Source organism: Pseudophryne corroboree, chromosome 2, assembly GCF_028390025.1.
Source record: "Pseudophryne corroboree isolate aPseCor3 chromosome 2, aPseCor3.hap2, whole genome shotgun sequence".
NCBI classification, from domain to species: domain Eukaryota; kingdom Metazoa; phylum Chordata; class Amphibia; order Anura; family Myobatrachidae; genus Pseudophryne; species Pseudophryne corroboree.
The window spans coordinates 776,757,305-776,775,747 of NC_086445.1; positions in this window are offsets into that span (position 1 = coordinate 776,757,305).

Consider the following 18,443-nt stretch of genomic DNA (forward strand, 5'->3'; position numbering starts at 1 on the left):
TGTAGAGGGGCCATAGTGGTAAGACCCCTCACAAGGCAGATGGCCCATAGTTGCATTGGATTCGGGATGTCTGGGATGGTGGCAGAAGGCCGATCCCTGAACATCAGGGGCAGAAGGCCCTCCAACATTTAGGTTATTATTTCAATTATAATTTTGAGATATTTTATTTTCATGTGCTGTCCGCTTTCTGCTATGTGTGATAAATATTTCAACCGTTCCATCATTAGAGAGGGACTTTTTTCATCCCAGTTTAGATTTAATTGGCCTTCCTTTCAGTCCATAAAAGCCATCGACATACGCCCGACGGTTTGGGGTATAGGATTCAGCGATCACGATACGAGGATACGGGGATACCATACGGGGATACGTGGTTCGCCTCTTCATGGCGGCCTTTACAATTGCCTTCCACGGTGCATTTAGGGTGGGTGAGCTGGTGTCCGTCTCTCGGACTTCTGCCTCGCCCATGCTGGCGGCCCACGTCGTCGTATGCCCCGACGGTTTGTGGTGTCGGATTCAGCACTCCAAGACTGACGTAGCCGGCTGGGGGCAGTGGGTTCGAATGGGTCAGGCTCGTGCATGGGGCATTTGTCCGGTTGCCGCAGCCCAGGCTTATTCGTCCGTACGGCCTCCAACGCCCACCGGGTGGCTCGTCCATAGTGACGGTTCCCCATTGACCAGATATCAATTCCGGTCGGTTTTGGGACGTTGTCTTTTGTACCTGGGTCTATCTCTGGCTGACTATGGGACTCACTCTTTCCGCATCGGCGCTGCTTAAGCAGCAGCTGCGGCGGGTTGGTCCTAAGTCGAAGTCCGGGCACTGGGTAGGTGGAGGTCTGGTGCAGTCAGACGCTATATCAGGCCTTTTCCTCCCAGTGCGCCCCTTTGAGGACAAGCCGCTCGTCGCTGTTGCACTTTGCGATTGCGGGGGCCTTGAGGAATTTGTGTTTTATCGTTGGTTTTAATTACTGCTTTTGCCGGCTAACGAAGTTTTGTGTTTTTGCCTCAAGTCAAATTGGGCGACCCATCCCCCCAAACCCCCCCCTTCCCCTTAGGGACGCAGTTAGGTTGCCCATCTACTACACATACTATCTTTATTTCATGTATTAACCTGTGTCACACCCTTCTTTTGCAGGACGGCGGTTAGATCCGCACTTTATATGATTTGTCGGCCATTCATACATCTACTGGCTGTCCGTGTCGGCTCTGGCCTGCGACATAACCCGGTTTCCGGAGCTGCAGGCGGTGCGCTGGTTGGGGCGTAGAGGCCTCCGCTGGGACGGCCTGCAGGACTGGCTTCGGGCGGCAGTTGGCCGATTTTGGTACCCGCTGTTGCTGGTCTTGCATCTGGGTGGCAATGATCTGGTGTGCCGCACGGGCTCGACATTCGCCTCAAGATCAGACGTCAGCTGTTGGAACTTCTGGCTGACTGGCCGTTTTGCCTGATCCTCTGGTCATACATCGTCCCTCGGCGGTCTTGGCATGGAGCCTTTAACCCCGGGGCGATTGACCTAGTTCGGAGGCGGGTCAATTCGGTTGTCAGTCGTGCTGTCCTCCAGAATTGCGGGCTGGTCGTGCCGCACGGTGGTATCTCCTTCCGTGATCCGACACAGTACTGGTCTGACGGGGTGCATTTGTCGCCGGCTGGCTTGCTGATCTTCTTGGAGTACATTATTCACGTTCTCAGGTCGCTTTAGGTGATTTTTTCTTGCGTTAGTTCGTGTTCTGCTTTTTAGGTCCCTTTAGTTAGTCTTTTCGGAGTTCGGTGGCGGTGGCAGGTTGGTAACCTGGCAGTTGGCCGGTTTCTGAATGGTTACTTAATTTTAATTATGAGTTCAAGGTTAGTAAGTTTGGGTGTACTTTTAGGTAAATTTTATAGTTTTATAATTAGTTTACGGGCATCACTTTACCAAGTGGGTCATTATAACTGGTATAAACATATGTGGATGGCGGGGCCGGTGGCCCAATTTTTACCACGGAGGGTCGGAGCGTACCTCCGTCCCTGCAACTGTTGGTGGGCAGGGGTAGTGGCAGAAGGTCGACCCCTGTCCTTGGATTTTTTGATTTTCGATGTCTGGGATTGAGGCAGGAGGCCGATCCCGGAACATCTGGGGCAGATGGCTCCCTCACACATATGTTTTTTATTGTTTGTTTTTCTGTATTATAATGTTGATCACCCATGTTACGTTTATCATGTTTAACCGTTCTTCTCCCCGCCACCTTAGTTAGAGAGGGAAGTCTGCATTTTAGTTTTAGTATTTAATAGACCTTCCTCTCAGTCAGAAAATAAAAGCTGACCCCTTTCACGCCACTTACAGTTGTTGTGTCTTTATTTTATAAGATAAGTGTGCTTGAGTGGCGCGTGGATGCATCTGAAGTGTGAGGTTTAAAAGGTCTGGCACTAATAATAGTTATGTAAGATACCTATTACTCCAGCAGCAAATGTTTAGAGGGTACTCAGCCACTAAAATTATAGCAAATAGAAAAAAGTAAAGAAAGCACTAAAAAACAGGTGATTTAATAAAAAAAATTGCACATATACACAAACATATAATTAATATACATGTGCTGCTGAATGTGGTGATTTACTGCTGTCTTGACAAAGGTCCCCCAGACATCTGAAACACTGACTACTTGGCTGATGTAATTACTAAAGGATATGTTTCCTATATGGTTGGTGAGTGCCCCCTTTTTCTGTGCTATTTTTGCTGGATTGCCTGTTTGATTCCCAGCTGGGATGCACCCCACAAGCTGCAATTTGAAGATTTGAGTGCAGAGTGATACCTCCATTTGTATGTGTATATATATATATATATATATATATATATATATACAGTATATATAGTAAAAAAATAATGCAATTAGTGCTACAACCTGTCAAACATAAATGTGCTCAAAATATGTAACAAATGAACAAAATGTAAGTATTGGATGCCCATATACAGTGACTCTCCTATGAAAAACCCTCAAAAATTATATAGTGGCTGCAACCAGATCTCAAAAGTGTCCAATTTCCAAATAAAACACGATAGTAAATGTTCATCAATGGTAGATCAGTTGCGCCTTCAGTGCTTCATTAATAAAGGTGACTGTTTCATACAATCCTATAGTGACAATCAAATGTGTGTACCAGATGGGGGATTAGAGATGGCCTGTAGAAGTATCTTTAGGGATTCTTCTTTGGTAACCTCATCCTCCCAGAAACACTCAAACGTCATGTAATGGTTTTTATAAAAATAAAATATGATGTATAAATGAAAGTGCACTTCACAGTAATAAAGTGACTTTGTGCTTTCATGCCAAAAAAAAGTGCACTACTTCGTGCTAAAAGTGCTTTATGCAATAGTATAAAGTGCAAAAATAGTGCAAAGGAAAAAAGGTTATTATGAGTGCCACCTAGTGTTAATATGTAATTTTACCATCTATCAAGGTGAAAATTAGCACTCTCCTTAGACCCTGCGGGACAATGAGATATTACTCACTTTTTAGCAATGTAGACACTATGGAGTCCCTAAAGACGTCCCTCAGATTAGGAGCCTTTAAAACAAAAAAAACTCCCAAAAGGGGGCAGAAGAAACTCCTGATAGTGTGATATCGTTTTATACATTTATTACACACAACATAGAACAATGAATTGGACTCGTACAATTTTTAAAAAATAAAGTGCTTATCTGCATAGTACATAGCAGGATGGAAAGCCAGAGATCATCTACCTAATGCGTTTTGTCCCGTTGTAGGTATTGGGACTTCCTCAGGGGTCATTAGTGGCGAGCAATACATCATAAAAACTTATATACCCAGCAGGCGGACCCTGAGGAGAACCGTGTCACGGATCGCTCCCGGAAGTCCACATTGCACTTGTGCGGGATTGGGGAAAGTCTCGCGTGATCCCAGTTCGTGACCCAACATGTCACTTTTCACTCGGATGTACGCGTACCTGTTCCCATAAATACTGGGTTTCAGGGGAAGTATCGTGAGATCTTCCATTGCGCATCACTCTCCATGAGATGTGCACGCATAACTGGTTCCCCAAGCACTAGGTAGCACTCATAATAACCTTTTTTCTTTTGCACTATTTTTGCACTTTATACTATTGCATAAAGCACTTTTAGCACGAAGTAGTGGCTCTTTCTTTTGATTCTACTGAATTGGGAAAAAGGGATGTTATTCTTCCAACTCCTCATATGGTTACTCTTATAGTGGAGATAACTGTTAGTGTCCACGTGTTTAATGTAATTTTTAGTGGTGATTCTTCCATTTTCCCCTATGAGAATCAAATCCAGAAACTCGATGTGTTCTTTGTTCACATTGGATGTAAAAACAAGATTAATTTCATTGGTACAAATATGTTTAAAAAATTGGTTAAAAAGTTCCATGTCACCATCCCAGATTATTAAAATGTCATCAATATACCTTCGATAAAAAATTAAATGGCTCTTAAAATCCTGATGGTCATTAATAAAAACTTTTTCCCAACATCCCATAAAAAGATTTGCAAAGCTGGGTGCAAAAATGGTACCCATTGCAGTGCCGCACCGCTGTAGGTAAAACTGATTGAGAAATTTAAAATAATTGTGTTGAAGAATAAAACGCATGATGTCACAAATAAAATTTTTATGTTCAGTTGTTAGTGTGTCATCTTTGTCCAAGAATTCTTTACAGGCTGTAACTCCCTTGTCATGGTCAATACATGTGTATAAAGATTGTACATCTATTGTAACCCACATGTATGAGTCCTTCCACTCGATATCCTTCAAAAGGCTCAGTACCGATGTGGTATCTTTGAGATAAGATGGGAGATCCTTTACATAAGGTTTTAAAAAGACATCAGCGTATTCAGATAAATTAGAGGTAAGTGAGTCTATACCCGCCACTATCGGTCTTCCTGGCGGGTTTTCCAAGCTCTTATTAATTTTTGGTAAAAAGTAAAAGATGGGGGTAGTGGGGTCTGATCTCATTAAAAATTGGTATTCGTCGTTGGTAATGATTCCTGTTCTAAAACCATGCAATAAAAGTGTCCTCAATTCTTCAATTCCACTGGTTTTGGCATGAAAGCACAAAGTAACTTTTTTACTGTGAAGTGCACTTTCATTTATATATCATATTTTATTTTTATAAAAACCATTACATGACGTTTGAGTGTTTCTGGGAGGACGAGGTTACCAAAGAAGAATCCCTAAGGATACTTCTACAGGCCATCTCTAATCCCCCATCTGGTACGCACATTTAATTGTCACTATAGGTTTGTATGAAACAGTCACCTTTATTAATGAAGCACTGAAGGCACAACTGATCTACCATTGATGAATATATGTGTATATATATATATATATATATATATATATAAAACTCAAAACAAGAAAAATGGGGGCACTCCATAGTGCATGATTCCTTTTTATGTGTGAATCAAATTGATATTAAAAAAGGAATCATGCACTATGGAACACCCCCATTCTTCTTGTTTTGAGTTATAGATTGACCTGATACTGGTTACAGGATTAAAGGGGAGACGCCAACTGCAAGAAATGACACCAGGATCATAGGTTCCAGCTGTGAACTGTGAGAAACACACAGCACGCTTACAAAAATTACTGTTATATATAGATATATATATAATATATATATGTACATATATATATATATATATATATATATAAATATACTATATATATATATACAGACAGATCAGAGGGTGCTAGTGTGGTAAGGTAATTTAAATCTTACCAACTGTTACTTAAAAATACATTAAAACATTATATTTAAAACATTTATTCAGAGTCAATAAAAAATTCACATTTACAGAGATAGATGACTTATTCAGCTGTAGATATCGCAGACGGACGCTCAGTCTGAGTACATTTTCTTATTGTTATGAATTCATTATACACCAATTAGATTGATCAAAAGAAGAACCCAATGCGTTTCATCTCATAGGACTTCCTCAGGGGTACCATATCTGAATGATGAAAATACAATAACTAAAAACAGTTTGTAATAAACAAACAATTAAACAATACATGATCTCTTAAGGCCATACATTAGAATTGGTTAGATACAACATGATTAGGGTAGACTTTGGGAAAGTGAACACATCACTTATTATGATGATTCAGATGGATCTAAAAAAACAGTGTGAATTTAATATAACACTAATGTGCCACTGTCAAAGAATATAGATGAAAAAAGGTGGTGAGAGGAGGTAATGCATACCAGTAAACGTCTGAGTCAAATAACTCTGGACAAGTTACTTTTATTAGATTTAAGGACAAATAGAGTAGACCTAAGATCTATAGCAGACCTAAAACATTTTTTTTTATGGGTGAGAACCCTCCCTAGTAAAATTCCACCAACAGTGTATAGTTAAAAAGGAGAAGAGGATACATACCAGTATGTTGTGCAAAACAAAGCTACACTGGATTTTTAATAGCTGGCACCAAATCAAGAAGGTAAAGTGCCTAAGGAATAATGAATACATAAATTTAATATAAAAAAAAAATTACCACAATACCTTGTATCCAAAACCCAAATATTTAACTTATATTAAAGCTCATTATGAATTTGTGCATACAGAAATATCAGACAATTAGAATAATCATTTAGTAACAGCGACAGCACCCAGAACAGATTTCATTACATTCAGACAGCCATTAGTATGTAAGAACAGTGAACCAGTATTTTAGTAGTACTGAAAAATATGCAAACACCTCGCTCTCAATCCAGTGAATGACTGAGAGAGAGTTCAGGGCCTCTTACTTATACCTCCCAAACAATGACATCACTTCCTTTAAGAACGGATTGGTTGATTGAAAATTGTGGTCAATTTACCCTCTATTATTACACTAAGAAGGAGAAAGGGTCGAGTAATACTGGGCCCGCTCAGCGGTTTCACCACCCACCTTATTTAGAAATGTATTACCTCATGCAGAAGTGTGAAAAAGCATGCTTCCGGCATGTGTTCCACCTCGCAGCCGTGGACTTCCGGTGGTGCGTTCCACCGGGTACCGCTGATTGCCGCTGCTCTTTCAATTAGGCTCAACGTCAGAGATGAAAGAGGGTGGAACGCACTTCCTGTTTGCATTCCACCCACGATCCCGGACTACCAGTATCACGTTCCACCGGGTCCTGCTGATCGTAGAGACTTACTAAACTGTGCCTTTATTATTAGTCCTCAATTGTGTTCCTAAACTCGAGCTCCCATTCTTCTTGTTTTGAGTTATAGATTGACCTGATACTGGTTACAGGAATAAAGGGGAGATGCCGACTGCAAGAAATGACACCAGAATCAGAGGTTCCAGCTGTGAACTGTGAGAAACAAACAGCATGCTGACAAATATTACTGTTATATATATATATATATATATATATATTAGAGATGTGCAGCGGGCACTTTTCATGTTTTGTATTATGGTTCTAATTCCCCGCTCGTGTTTTGGTTTTGGGTTGGTTTTGCCAAAACCACCCTTTCGGGTTTTGGTTTTGGATCTGGATGATTATTGTAAAAATACATAAAAATAGCTAAAATCACAGAATTTTTGGGTAATTTTGATCCTACAGTATTATTAACCCCAATAACATTAATCTCCACTCATTTCCAGTCAATTTTGACCACCTCACAATATTGTTCACCAACGTAGGCCAAAGCCTGGGTGGCTAAACTAAGCAACAGAGCAGCGGCACAAACACACGGCAGTTATTTCTGTTTAAAAATGTTTTACAAATTAGTACTGTATTAGCAATAACCAATCAAACCAATAGAAAACAATCCAACACAGAAATTTCATCAGAATCGTGTGTACAATATCATTGCTCTGAAGTAGTTACCAAACAGCAAAAAAAAAAAAAAAAACCTAAACCATGTGTAAAATAGCAACAGTGGACATTGATGCACCCTACACAAGTGCACATGCCCCCCCAGCACATGCCTATTCTCTGTGCCCAGTCTGTACCTCCCTCCTGGGTGCCCTGGGTCACTGATGACTGGCACCCTGTGCCCATGTAAAGCCCCAATCAGCCATTTTGTCGAGCAGCTCCCTAAAATCTCCCTAATCACAAAAAACAGCAATCTGTACCTGGTAGGACACACAGTTAAATATTGACCAGGTTACAGTGCTGGTCGGATACAGTGCAGGTCAGACACACTGCAGGTTACAGTGCAGGTTGGATACAAAGCGGGTCGGGTACAATGCAAGTTACAGTGTGTGTCAGATACAGTGCAGGTGGATACAAGGCAGGTCGGATACAGTGTAGATGGAATTCATTGCAGGTTGTATATAGTACAGATCACACACAATACAAGTCGGATACAGTGCAGGTTGGAGTGCGGGTTGGATATAGTGCGCGTTGGCTACAGCGCAATGTTGGATACAGTGCAAGATACAGTACAGGTCGGATACAGTGCAGGGCAGAGTGTGGGTTGGATACAGTGTGTGGGTTGGATACAGTGTAGGCTACAGTGCAGGTTGGATACAGTGTGTGTTGCATACAGTGATGGTTAGCTACAGGGCAAGGTCAGATACAGTGCGCGTCGGATACAGTGTGAGATAAAGTGCAGGTCAGATACAGTATAGTTCGCATATATTGTGAGTTGTATATATTGTGGGTTAGATACAGTGCGCATCGGATACAGTGTGAGATAAAGTGCATGTCAGATACAGTATAGTTTGCATATATTGTGAGTTGTATATATTGTGGGTCAGATACAGCATAGGCCGGATAAAGTGCAGGTTACAGGGCGGATCAAATACAGTGTGGGTTGGATACAGCGCAGATTAGACTCAGTGTGGTTTGGATACAGCGCAGGTTGAATACAGTGTGGGTTAGATACAGCGCAGGTCAAATACAGTGTTGGTTAAATACAGTGGGGGTGGAATAAAATGTGGGTCGGGTGCAGTGTAGGTCGGCTACACCCTGGGTTTCACTGCAGGTCAAATACAATGTGGGTCAGATAGTGTTGTTCAGATACAGCATGGGTTACAGTGCAGGTCGGACACATTATGGGTTTCAGTGCAGGTCAAATACAATGAGGGTCAGATACAGTGTTCGTCAGATACAGCATTGGTTACAGTGTAGGTCAGATACAGTGCAGGTTAGATACACCGATAGTGCACTTACTGTGACAAAGGGTCCTCATTGCGGGGTTGTCAGCTGTGTTTTCAGTGTGGTGGTACCAGCAGTGTCGGCACTGCAGGAATGCATGCAGTGTTGGCAATTGCAGAAGTGCTGGAGGCGTCTTCAGTGCAGGAGTGCCAGCAGTTTCCTCAGTATAGGGGTGCCGGAAGTGACGGCAATGCGGGAGTGCCGGAGTTGTCCCCAGTACAGGAGTGTTGGCAAAGTCTTCAGTGCAGGTGTGCCAGCAGTGTTGGCAATGCGGAAGTGCTGGAGGTGTCCTCAGTGCTGGAATTCAGGGGTGCTGGTTTTGTCTGCAGTGTGGGAGTGCCGGAAGTGTCCCGGTGCAGGGGTGCCTGCAGTGTTGGCAGTGTGGGAGGTGTTCTCAGTGCAGGAGTGCTGGCAGTGTCCATAGTGCGGGAGTGCCGGCAGTGTCGGCAGCATGGGAATGCTGGCAGTATTCTCAGTGCAGGGGTGCCAACAGTGTTGGCAATGCGGGAGTGCTGGAGGTATCCTCAGGGCAGGAGTTCAGGGATGCGGCAGTGTCGGCAGTGTGGGAGTGCCGGAAGTGTCCTCAGTGCAGGGGTGCCTGCAGTGTTGGCAATGTGGGAGTGCTGGAAGTGTCCTCAGTGCAGGAGTTCAGGGGTGCTGGCAGTTTCAGCAGTATGGGAGTGCAAGAACCGTCCTCAGTGCAGGGGTGCCGGTAGTGTCAGCAGTGCGGGAGTGTTGGCAGTATGGGCGGTGGTGTCGGCAGTGTGGGCGGCAGAACTATTAGTGCTGGGGGGGCATCCATCATGGGGCCATTGTAGCCTATGGGGAAACGCTGATTGGCTGAGAGCTGTGACAGACAGCTCTCTCAGCCAATCAGCGGCCTTCCGTAGGTTGCTATGGAGACCAGCATCCGAGGCAAAACCTCAGGATCCGACAGTGGAATCCTGAGGTTTTGCCTTGATTGGGGATCCGGGGCAGGTAGGGACAACTGTGGCTGGGATGGCCCCGGATCCCCTGAACCCACTCATCTCTAATAGATATATATATATCAGCGGTTAGGCTCGCCACTCAAAGTGGGTATGCTGGAATACTTGCTGCGGTGCCTTCTGAGATCTATGGCAATATCCAATGTGGTAGAGAGGGAATCAGCGGCAACTCAGCAGTCTGGATTTCAGTGTAAAAAGTCTTTAATGCGGTCCTACGCCTTTTCGGGGACTAAGCCCCGTCTTCAGGGACAAATCATACACAACTACAATCCACACATTAAAACAATTTATACCCTCCCAAACAAGCACTCATTGCAAGGATTAGACTCACCTGTCCAGCACCACCGCCAGCATCGCATCCAGCCGTGCTGTGCACGGGTCGCAGGGCACTGACGTCAGCAGGCAGCGCCGGGCGGGGAGCCAATCCTGGAAGTCTAACTCCTGTTGCTAAGCGACCCCTACAACAAGATACAAACATTATACAAACCATAAAAACCACAGTGCAGAACATTAAAAGAAATAACCAACAAGAGAAGACATTCAATACACATAATAACATAAATTAACCGCAGGCTCTGGTAGCGCTCACCAACCCTATCATCCGAATTATACACCAATATAGCAAAGTGGTATATTACTATGCAGCATTCGTAAATGGCTCCTAAAATGTATAAGCCAGAGTGTGAGCTATATAATCTAAACAGTCTAAGGGCTATCAGCAATAAGGGTTTAAGTCACTGACTATCTTTATAAAGATATTTATCCAGGTACTTATACAAAACATTGAAGACCCAAAGTCTCATTCAATCCCCGTGGTGACAGGGTGTTTAGAACATAAATCCACCTGCTCTCACGTTGCAGTAGGATTTTGTTCCGATCCCCACCCCGATGGGATAGAGGAACATGATCTATAATAATCGCACGCATACTGGCTACCGTATGCCTGGCCAGCATGCAATGCCGGGCCACCGGTTGTTCGCTTGCCCCCTTCTTTATTGCCTGTTTGATGGCACTGTGATGCATTTAATACCTTAGGGGTTAATGTACCCAGATGTAAAATCAATCTTGTCTCCAATTGGATATGTATTGTTGCCCTATTTCACCTCTCACAGATGGTGCCACTTAATCAATCATTCAATATCAAAGGAATACCAAAGGGTGCTGAGCTCAGGTAAAGTGATGGGCCATGGTTGGTTGCTATCACCACTATTAGCTCTGATGGTTGATCTCTGGGTTGTCATATGCTTCTTAAACACCCTCTTGGTTTTCCCAATGTATGAGAGTCTACAGGGTCAGATCAATTGATACACTACGAATTTGGAATTACACATGTGTGTGCTTAATATGATAAGTTTGTCTAGTGTGGGGATGCTGGAATGTATCCCTCAGGATCATAAACTGTCAGATAGTGCAAGTACATCTAATACACCATTTATGACCACTCAAAAAGCTACCGCCTGTAGTATGACAACGTGTCACATCAGATTTAATATGAACATCAGATTTAACAAGAATTTTACCTTGTTTATAACATGGCATCAATATAGAATTAGTTTTAATGCTGAATCTGTCTGGATTATAGGTCATAACATTTTAGATATATTGTTAACCCCTCTACTCGCTGGATTACATTGGTTTGGTTCACCTAAGGAATCATAGGTTTGTCGTGCTTTTTCTTTACCAATGAAGAGATCTTTATATTTCATATGTAAGACTTTTTACTTACCTGAGCAAGCATTGAGGGGCGGTAGCCCCGTTCCTGGAATTTAGAGATCAATTCATTAATTTGTGTGTCAGCCATTATAGGGCCAGATGTAATCTGTCTAATCTGTAACAGCTGGGAGTATGGTAATACCTGTTTCAGGGGTCTGGGGTGAAAACTACTAGAATGTAGTGATGTGCACCGGAAATTTTTCGGGTTTTGTGTTTTGGTTTTGGGTTTGGTTCCGCGGCCGTGTTTTGGGTTCGAACGCGTTTTGGCAAAACCTCACCGAAATTTTTTTGTCGGATTCGGGTGTGTTTTGGATTCGGGTGTTTTTTTCAAAAAACCCTAAAAAACAGCTTAAATCATAGAATTTGGGGGTGATTTTGATCCCATAGTATTATTAACCTCAATAACCATAATTTCCACTCATTTTCAGTAGAGATGAGCGGGTTCGGTTTCTTTGAATCCGAACCCGCACGAACTTCACTTTTTTTTCCACGGGTCCGAGCGACTCGGATCTTCCCGCCTTGCTCGGTTAACCCGAGCGCGCCCGAACGTCATCATGACGCTGTCGGATTCTCGCGAGGCTCGGATTCTATCGCGAGACTCGGATTCTATATAAGGAGCCGCGCGTCGCCGCCATTTTCACTCGTGCATTGAGATTGATAGGGAGAGGACGTGTCTGGCGTCCTCTCCATTAGAATAGAGATAGATAGATTAGATAGAGAGAGATTGTGCAGAGTCGCAGACAGAGTTAGTTTACCACAGTCAGTGACCAGTGCAGTTGCTAGTTAACTTTTATTTAATATAATATATCCGTTCACTTCTCTCTGCTATATCCGTTCTCTGCCTGAAAAAAAAAACGATACACAGCACAGTCAGTCACACAGTGTGACTCAGTCTGTGTGCACTCAGCTCAGCCCAGTGTGCTGCACAGTCATCAATGTATAAATTAAAAGCTTATAATTAATTGTGGGGGAGACTGGGGAGCACTGCAGGTTGTTAGCAGGAGCCAGGAGTACAATTATATTAATTAACAGTGCACACTTTTGCTGCAGGAGTGGTGACCAGTGCCTGACCACCAGTATAGTATTGTTGTATACTACTAATATCTCTTTAAATATCAACCAGTCTATATTAGCAGCAGACACAGTACAGTGCGGTAGTTCACGGCTGTGGCTACCTCTGTGTCGGCACACGGCAGGCAGTCCGTCCGACCAGAATTGTATTATTTATTATTATATACCTACCACCTAACCGTGGTTTTTTTTTCATTCTTTATACCGTCATAGTGTCATCCTAATTGTTACGAGTATACTACTATCTCTTTATCAACCAGTGTACAGTGCGGTAGTTCACGGCTGTGGCTACCTCTGTGTCGGCACACGGCAGGCAGTCCGTCCGACCAGAATTGTATTATTTATTATTATATACCTACCACCTAACCGTGGTTTTTTTTTCATTCTTTATACCGTCATAGTGTCATCCTAATTGTTACGAGTATACTACTATCTCTTTATCAACCAGTGTACAGTGCGGTAGTTCACGGCTGTGGCTACCTCTGTGTCGGCACACGGCAGGCAGTCCGTCCGACCAGAATTGTATTATTTATTATTATATACCTACCACCTAACCGTGGTTTTTTTTTCATTCTTTATACCGTCATAGTGTCATCCTAATTGTTACGAGTATACTACTATCTCTTTATCAACCAGTGTACAGTGCGGTAGTTCACGGCTGTGGCTACCTCTGTGTCGGCACACGGCAGGCAGTCCGTCCGACCAGAATTGTATTATTTATTATTATATACCTACCACCTAACCGTGGTTTTTTTTTCATTCTTTATACCGTCATAGTGTCATCCTAATTGTTACGAGTATACTACTATCTCTTTATCAACCAGTGTACAGTGCGGTAGTTCACGGCTGTGGCTACCTCTGTGTCGGCACACGGCAGGCAGTCCGTCCGACCAGAATTGTATTATTTATTATTATATACCTACCACCTAACCGTGGTTTTTTTTTCATTCTTTATACCGTCATAGTGTCATCCTAATTGTTACGAGTATACTACTATCTCTTTATCAACCAGTGTACAGTGCGGTAGTTCACGGCTGTGGCTACCTCTGTGTCGGCACACGGCAGGCAGTCCGTCCGACCAGAATTGTATTATTTATTATTATATACCTACCACCTAACCGTGTTTTTTTTTTCATTCTTTATACCGTCATAGTGTCATCCTAATTGTTACGAGTATACTACTATCTCTTTATCAACCAGTGTACAGTGCGGTAGTTCACGGCTGTGGCTACCTCTGTGTCGGCAGTCGGCAGGCAGTCCGTCCATCCATAATTGTATTATTATTATAATATATACCACCTAACCGTGGTTTTTTTTTCATTCTTTATACCGTCATAGTGTCATACTAGTTGTTACGAGTATACTACTATCTCTTTATCAACCAGTGTACAGTGCGGTAGTTCACGGCTGTGGCTACCTCTGTGTCGGCACACGGCAGGCAGTCCGTCCGACCAGAATTGTATTATTTATTATTATATACCTACCACCTAACCGTGGTTTTTTTTTCATTCTTTATACCGTCATAGTGTCATCCTAATTGTTACGAGTATACTACTATCTCTTTATCAACCAGTGTACAGTGCGGTAGTTCACGGCTGTGGCTACCTCTGTGTCGGCACACGGCAGGCAGTCCGTCCGACCAGAATTGTATTATTTATTATTATATACCTACCACCTAACCGTGGTTTTTTTTTCATTCTTTATACCGTCATAGTGTCATCCTAATTGTTACGAGTATACTACTATCTCTTTATCAACCAGTGTACAGTGCGGTAGTTCACGGCTGTGGCTACCTCTGTGTCGGCACACGGCAGGCAGTCCGTCCGACCAGAATTGTATTATTTATTATTATATACCTACCACCTAACCGTGGTTTTTTTTTCATTCTTTATACCGTCATAGTGTCATCCTAATTGTTACGAGTATACTACTATCTCTTTATCAACCAGTGTACAGTGCGGTAGTTCACGGCTGTGGCTACCTCTGTGTCGGCACACGGCAGGCAGTCCGTCCGACCAGAATTGTATTATTTATTATTATATACCTACCACCTAACCGTGGTTTTTTTTTCATTCTTTATACCGTCATAGTGTCATCCTAATTGTTACGAGTATACTACTATCTCTTTATCAACCAGTGTACAGTGCGGTAGTTCACGGCTGTGGCTACCTCTGTGTCGGCAGTCGGCAGGCAGTCCGTCCATCCATAATTGTATTATTATTATAATATATACCACCTAACCGTGGTTTTTTTTTCATTCTTTATACCGTCATAGTGTCATACTAGTTGTTACGAGTATACTACTATCTCTTTATCAACCAGTGTACAGTGCGGTAGTTCACGGCTGTGGCTACCTCTGTGTCGGCAGTCGGCAGGCAGTCCGTCCATCCATAATTGTATTATTATTATAATATATACCACCTAACTGTGGTTTTTTTTGCATTCTTTATACCGTCGTCATAGTGTCATACTAGTTGTTACGAGTATACTACTATCTCTTTATCAACCAGTGTACAGTGCGGTAGTTCACGGCTGTGGCTACCTCTGTGTCGGCAGTCGGCAGGCAGTCCGTCCATCCATAATTGTATTATTATTATAATATATACCACCTAACCGTGGTTTTTTTTTCATTCTTTATACCGTCGTCATAGTGTCATACTAGTTGTTACGAGTATACTACTATCTCTTTATCAACCAGTGTACAGTGCGGTAGTTCACGGCTGTGGCTACCTCTGTGTCGGCAGTCGGCAGGCAGTCCGTCCATCCATAATTGTATTATTATTATAATATATACCACCTAACCGTGGTTTTTTTATACCACCTAACCGTGGCAGTCCGTCCATAATTGTATACTAGTATCCAATCCATCCATCTCCATTGTTTACCTGAGGTGCCTTTTAGTTCTGCCTATAAAATATGGAGAACAAAAAAGTTGAGGTTCCAAAATTAGGGAAAGATCAAGATCCACTTCCACCTCGTGCTGAAGCTGCTGCCACTAGTCATGGCCGAGACGATGAAATGCCAGCAACGTCGTCTGCCAAGGCCGATGCCCAATGTCATAGTACAGAGCATGTCAAATCCAAAACACCAAATATCAGAAAAAAAAGGACTCCAAAACCTAAAATAAAATTGTCGGAGGAGAAGCGTAAACTTGCCAATATGCCATTTACCACACGGAGTGGCAAGGAACGGCTGAGGCCCTGGCCTATGTTCATGGCTAGTGGTTCAGCTTCACATGAGGATGGAAGCACTCAGCCTCTCGCTAGAAAACTGAAAAGACTCAAGCTGGCAAAAGCACCGCAAAGAACTGTGCGTTCTTTGAAATCCCAAATCCACAAGGAGAGTCCAATTGTGTCGTTTGCGATGCCTGACCTTCCCAACACTGGACGTGAAGAGCATGCGCCTTCCACTATTTGCATGCCCCCTGCAAGTGCTGGAAGGAGCACCCGCAGTCCAGTTCCTGATAGTCAGATTGAAGATGTCAGTGTTGAAGTACACCAGGATGAGGAGGATATGGGTGTTGCTGGCGCTGGGGAGGAAATTGACCAGGAGGATTCTGATGGTGAGGTGGTTTGTTTAAGTCAGGCACCCGGGGAGACACCTGTTGTCCGTGGGAGGAATATGGCCGTTGACATGCCAGGTGAAAATACCAAAAAAATCAGCTCTTCGGTGTGGAGGTATTTCACCAGAAATGCGGACAACAGGTGTCAAGCCGTGTGTTCCCTTTGTCAAGCTGTAATAAGTAGGGGTAAGGATGTTAACCACCTCGGAACATCCTCCCTTATACGTCACCTGCAGCGCATTCATAATAAGTCAGTGACAAGTTCAAAAACTTTGGGTGACAGCGGAAGCAGTCCACTGACCAGTAAATCCCTTCCTCTTGTAACCAAGCTCACGCAAACCACCCCACCAACTCCCTCAGTGTCAATTTCCTCCTTCCCCAGGAATGCCAATAGTCCTGCAGGCCATGTCACTGGCAAGTCTGACGAGTCCTCTCCTGCCTGGGATTCCTCCGATGCATCCTTGCGTGTAACGCCTACTGCTGCTGGCGCTGCTGTTGTTGCCGCTGGGAGTCGATGGTCATCCCAGAGGGGAAGTCGTAAGCCCACTTGTACTACTTCCAGTAAGCAATTCACTGTTCAACAGTCCTTTGCGAGGAAGATGAAATATCACAGCAGTCATCCTACTGCAAAGCGGATAACTGAGTCCTTGACAACTATGTTGGTGTTAGACGTGCGTCCGGTATCCGCCGTTAGTTCACAGGGAACTAGACAATTTATTGAGGCAGTGTGCCCCCGTTACCAAATACCATCTAGGTTCCACTTCTCTAGGCAGGCGATACCGAGAATGTACACGGACGTCAGAAAAAGACTCACCAGTGTCCTAAAAAATGCAGTTGTACCCAATGTCCACTTAACCACGGACATGTGGACAAGTGGAGCAGGGCAGGGTCAGGACTATATGACTGTGACAGCCCACTGGGTAGATGTATGGACTCCCGCCGCAAGAACAGCAGCGGCGACACCAGTAGCAGCATCTCGCAAACGCCAACTCTTTCCTAGGCAGGCTACGCTTTGTATCACCGCTTTCCAGAATACGCACACAGCTGAAAACCTCTTACGGCAACTGAGGAAGATCATCGCGGAATGGCTTACCCCAATTGGACTCTCCTGTGGATTTGTGGCATCGGACAACGCCAGCAATATTGTGTGTGCATTAAATATGGGCAAATTCCAGCACGTCCCATGTTTTGCACATACCTTGAATTTGGTGGTGCAGAATTTTTTAAAAAACGACAGGGGCGTGCAAGAGATGCTGTCGGTGGCCAGAAAAATTGCGGGACACTTTCGGCGTACAGGCACCACGTACAGAAGACTGGAGCACCACCAAAAACTACTGAACCTGCCCTGCCATCATCTGAAGCAAGAAGTGGTAACGAGGTGGAATTCAACCCTCTATATGCTTCAGAGGTTGGAGGAGCAGCAAAAGGCCATTCAAGCCTATACAATTGAGCACGATATAGGAGATGGAATGCACCTGTCTCAAGTGCAGTGGAGAATGATTTCAACGTTGTGCAAGGTTCTGATGCCCTTTGAACTTGCCACACGTGAAGTCAGTTCAGACACTGCCAGCCTGAGTCAGGTCATTCCCCTCATCAGGCTTTTGCAGAAGAAGCTGGAGGCATTGAAGAAGGAGCTAACACGGAGCGATTCCGCTAGGCATGTGGGACTTGTGGATGCAGCCCTTAATTCGCTTAACAAGGATTCACGGGTGGTCAATCTGTTGAAATCAGAGCACTACATTTTGGCCACCGTGCTCGATCCTAGATTTAAAGCCTACCTTGGATCTCTCTTTCCGGCAGACACAGGTCTGCTGGGGTTGAAAGACCTGCTGGTGACAAAATTGTCAAGTCAAGCGGAACGCGACCTGTCAACATCTCCTCCTTCACATTCTCCCGCAACTGGGGGTGCGAGGAAAAGGCTCAGAATTCCGAGCCCACCCGCTGGCGGTGATGCAGGGCAGTCTGGAGCGACTGCTGATGCTGACATCTGGTCCGGACTGAAGGACCTGACAACGATT